The sequence below is a fragment of the Gracilinanus agilis genome, chromosome 1 (assembly GCF_016433145.1).
Source record: "Gracilinanus agilis isolate LMUSP501 chromosome 1, AgileGrace, whole genome shotgun sequence".
NCBI lineage: Eukaryota > Metazoa > Chordata > Mammalia > Didelphimorphia > Didelphidae > Gracilinanus > Gracilinanus agilis.
In genome coordinates, this window is record NC_058130.1 from 674,864,028 (window position 1) to 674,869,706 (window position 5,679).

A 5,679-nucleotide genomic window follows, 5' to 3' on the forward strand; every position below is an offset into this window, starting at 1 on the left:
GGCTTGGAGTTACGAGAGCCATGAGTGGAATACAATTTTTGGTGATGTGTAGATTGTCACAGAACTAGGGTACTGTGAGGAGATAACCAGGGAATGGCATAGAAGTTTGAATCCTTGTCCTTAGATAAGGGCAATACTCACCTTTCTCATTTTGCAGAGAAAGAAAGCCAGTAGAACTGTGATCTCTCATAAGTCAATCGCATTACCTCCAAACAGACAGGACTCATATCAATGGTATTTGAGTATACTTCACCTCCAGACATCACAGATTTGGAGGTGAGATCATGCTCTGAACCAGGCACCAGAGAGCAGTTAAGCATAGACAAAGTGAATCAATTCTTAATTTCTTGGAGGGAGGGAAATGAAAAAAATGTTTCTTCTCCAAACTGTCCTTCACAGTGATATCCAGGTGACATCTTGCATATTCTCATATATGTACACATTTCCTCTCTTGGAAAATATAAGCTCTCTGAGGATAGGTGTTTTATTTTTATCTTTTTATTTACAAGGTTCAGCCCATAGTAGATGCTAATAAATTTGTGTTTGTCATCTGATTCATATATTCTACCTGCAAGGTTACCTGCTGTATCATAAAGATGATATATTTAGAACTGAAATGGACCTCAAAAGACATCTCTTTCCACTTCCTCATTTTGCGATGAAGAAATTAAAGAATAAGATATTTAGTGACTTGCCAAAGATGATATAGGAAGTGTCATAGGAATTAGGTTCTCTAACTTTAGACCCAGAAAACTTTATATAGTCCAGTTCTGCTACTGTGGAGTCTTGGGTAGGTCATTTCACCTTTAGAGGAAGATGGCATGAATATTAACATCTCCATTTTATATATAATATGACAGAGGTTCAGGAAAGATAAATGACTTGTCCATGGTCAAATGTCCTATAAGCACTATGAGTACAAAGTTAGTACCTGGTATTAAGTATGAATGTCAGTATTTGAACTCATCTCCTAAACCTAAACTGTTTGACCTAAAGGGAACCCTAGGAACCTAAGGGTTGGGTCCAGATGGAAATAGGGAAGGAGAAACAAAGACTCAATGAGAGAAAAAAAGATTTATATCTTCAATAATAGAAGGTTAGAGAAAATCATGCCCACTACTATTTGGACATGGAGAAAAGCCCACAGACTGCAGGACCTATGTGGCCTCATAGTAAAAAGACTGATATAGCAAGGAATTGCATGCAAGATGAAGCACTGTAGACATATTGGTTAACTAATACTTAGAAACAATATGTATGGTATATAGGAGGAAAGCTATAATTCACCAGAAGGGGATGATTTTTTGATGCTCTGCATAAAATGACATTAATTTTTCTTAACTGTTGAATCAATTATATTAATCATTGGTATGCCCCTTCCTTGGATTAAATAAGACCTATTCTATGTCTGATATCCTTTTACCTTGCAGACTCGCATGGAAGATAAGAACTTTATAAGGAAATCTCTTTATAGGACTAAAAGTGACATGAAAATTTGAGCTAACCATATCTACCTCTTGGGACTCAGTTTCTTTACTTATAAAATGGGAATAAGCATTATTTACTTCAATTTGATCCAGCCAGCAAATATTCATTAAATTTCCAATGTATGTAAAGCACTGAACTAGATAATAGGGACAGAAAACCAAATGAAAAAATTTCTACCTCAAGGAGCTTGTAAATGACTTTTAATATTGTTGTATAGATCAAATGAGATGATGCAGGTATTTTGTATATCTGAAAATATTATTTAAAATCAGTTCCTATTATTTTTGATTTAACAATGTGGAAAGGTAATTCTGATGCCAGATAATCCCAAACTAAACTATTACTAGGACAGCTAGGCCAATATGGGATGAGTCATATGGATTCACAGACTATGAGAAACCAATAACATTTCTATTAAATTTCTATTTCTTTATAGTAATTTATCTGTTAACCTGTGCAGAAATTGTATTCATGTGAATTGGATTTAAATTGACAAAGTAAATAGCAGGAACACCAAGAAAAATGAATATTGATAACTTGTTTGGCATGTGGGTGTTGGTGTTTGAAGATGTTATCAAATAATTTTATTCACTCAGAGTCTAAATAAAGAGCTCATAAGGACATAATTACCTTTTCCCCCCTTTACTTTCCTAAAATTGAAATGTTTTTTCAACTGGGTTGACTTAAAAGACTAATTCAAAAGATTTTTTAACTAGATAATTTACAAATCTTATAATTTCCCACATTATTTAATTTTGGTTTGTATATTCTTCATTTGATCATAAAATTGACTGCTCTATTTAGAGTGACAGGATTTCCATACCAAATTGTTTTAGACTGAAGAATGGTAGGAAATTATGAGGAAAGAGAATGACAGCTAGGCTCTGTCTGTAGTCCTGAAATACTCAGGCAAGGGAACCACTGTCCATGTCTTAATTATTGGTACTCAGAGTTGTTGAACCTTGAACTTCAGCATATTCAATGGAGTAGTATAGCCCTGCCCATTAAGTAATGGCTCCATAGTAGCAAGCATAATATTTGAGTTAGAGTTAAGCTTACAGTCAGGAAAGCTATGTTTCAAGTCCTCTCTTTCACATTTACTAATGGTGTGAACAGGGGTATGTCATTTGTAAGGCTTTTTTTTCTTTATTTTTTTATAAAACAGATAATATCCATAGCACCTACTTCACTGAGTTGTTATGAGGCTCAAGGGAGATAATGTTTGTGAAAATGTTTACAAACTTTATAAAAATGTCAGTTATTACTAAAGAGCTCAACTCTTAGCTTATTATCATGCACTGACCATCTCATTTTCACAATGATTTTCTCACAGTATTGACTTTCTAAGCAAAAGAGTTCTCCAAGGAAACATATTTCTCAGAAGCACCATATTTCTGCTACCTCCTTATTCTTCTCTTGCAAGACTCTCCTCACATTAGTGAGTTTTCTCCAGAACCTCCATTTGTGAGAAGGGCTCAACAATGCCTCATTCTCTGGCCTTCAACTCTATGACTGAGCTGTCTTCTCCCTCTGCCTCTAAAGATTTATTCTCACTGTGATGAGTTCTTTCCAGAATCTCCATTTTGGGGGATCATCCTAACAAACCATTCCCTACTCTTCAGACTAACCCAAAGGTTTTTATCCTTTTCTGTTCCCCCTGAATTTGAGTGCTTCTTTTATATGTTATCTCTCCCCCACCCCATTAAGAATGAATTCCTTAATAGGTCTTGATCAACAACACATGTAAAACCCAGTGGAATTGCGTGTTGGCTATGGGAGGGGGGTTGGATGAGGGAAGGGAAAGAACATGAATATTTTAACCATGGAAAAATATTCTAAATTAATTAATTAAATGAAATTTTTCCAATTCAAAAAAAAATTAATTCCTTGAGTGTAGAAATTGTCTTTCTTTATGTTTACCTTTGTAGCCCAAGTGATTAGAATATTACCTGACGTAGTGCTTATAAATGTTTATTGACTGACTTCTAAAGAATTATTGCCCTGTTTCCATTGGTAAGAAACTTCCTTCTTCCTCAAGATATCACTATGAATTTTTTCCTTGTCAAGGAACAAATTCTGTGACCACATAGAATTCACACCTTTTCTTGCTTTATTCAGACAATGTCAGGGAGGATCACCAAATTGGTACCACATTAATAACTCAATTCCCACACTTGATATTGCCTTTTGTGCTTAGCCTTTCAAAGGAAACTGGTACTCGCCAGACACATAAAACCAGAAGGCAGACATAGACACAAATTAATTCAGGAAATATTAAAAGCAGATATAAAGACATACACTAAGAAGTACACCTTGAGATACAGAAACAGCAGGCTTACTAGAGAGCCAGAGCCATGCATGTCCATGGAGCCTTATGAGAGAAAGGAAAGGAATTTAATTAATTCAGTGAAGACAGGTGGGAGAGGAAAGGGGGATGTCAATATTAATGTGAAAGTAGGATAAAGTCTTACATGTTACAATTTAGAGTCTATATGACTCCCAAGGAGAAGGATGAGCACAGAAGAGAGTCATATGCAATGGAAAAAAAAACAAACCTGGAGCCATCCCTTCATTGGTACTATGAATGATGTTACACTTCATGTGTCTAGAGGGAATGAAAGAGTCAATAGATGTGACGACTGCTTAATATTCCCAGAAAATTAGAGGATAACTTTTCTGACTATTAAGGGGGTCATTTGCAAGCTTGTTCTAATTTTTTTTGAAAAGTTAAAAATAACAGGGACCAAGAAACTACCCTCCTTGACCAGAGGGGATGATGAAGGAATCTGCTTATGGGCCCCCAAATCTCTGGCTCAACATTGTTCAAAAGGAAATAATGAACTCCAGTTTTTTTTTTCTTCTCTTCCTAGTCCTCAGATGCTCTGTTCTCTTCCTGTATTCAAATTATAGCAGTTATATTCTAGTCTAACCCTGAAGGGATGAGGAGAAGAGGGCTGAGGTTCTTGCCTCCATTCTAGAAGAAATGCTGAACTTGGGGCATGTAACACCTGAAGTATATGGATGCGTTTAGCTGCGCCTGAGCTAGGCTTTCAGTGTCTGCCTACAGCTTCTATTTTCTTTCTTTCTTGAGTATAGGTAAACAAATTTTGAACCTGAGATGGATTGTGATCTCTGGAGGCAACCTTGTGAATTCAAGAGTTTTAGAAATCCTGGGTTTGTTAGTCAGAGTTAACTGGTGGCAGAAGGAATTTCTGCTTTTGGAAAACTTAACAGGGTAGAGAATAAACTCAATCCCAGACCTGGATTGCTCTTTAAAGGGGGATGATTCAAAGTAAGATGAAATGTAAAATGTTATTTATTAGTCCTGGAAGCTACTTCTTTTTCTGAATTCTCAGACTCAAGGGGCAGTAAGTATTATAAGAAGCTTTACTGTCAATACACATTAGTAATAACCTTTTGTTTTAAGCATTTCTTTTGTGTAGAGGAAATGAATACTTGACTTAAAGCTGATTTACATTGTATATCAAGTACCTTTCTTCTCCCACCTAAATTTAGAGAGACCATAGACAGGATCCAAGCCTAAGATCCTATATTTTTCCTAGAGTATCAATGTGGTCAGGCTTGCCCAGGAATGGTTACCAGTTTTATAGATTCTGTGAGAAGAAAAAGGTAGTACTGAAAGCTCTTGGGCTCAGGAGAGGTTAACATTTTTTTAAAGAAATGAAATTTACTTTGTTTTAAATATTCTATAAATCTGAAGCTTGAAGGCCAAATTGAGATGTGCCCATGGAAAATCATACATAGGAAGCAAAATGATCACAGATTATTATTGAGAAAAGAACCTAAAGTGAGTTTGGTATATTGTGTCAAGGACTGGACCCCAAATGATACATAAGCTCCATTCAATTCCTATAACAGTGAATTTAAAAAGACATTTAGGAGGAATAGAAGAACCTTTCCTAAAAATAATAAACAGTATATACCTAAAACCATCAACAAGCATCATATGCAATGGGGATAAATTAGAAACCTTTCCAATAAGATCAGGAGTGAAACAAAGATGCCCATTATCTCCTCTATTATTCAACATAGTACTAGAAACACTAGCAGTAGCAATTAGAGAAGAAAAAGAAATTGAAGGTATCAAAATAGGCAATGAGGAGACTAAGCTATCACTCTTTGCAGATGATATGATGGTATACTTAAAAAATCCTAGAGAATCAACTAAGA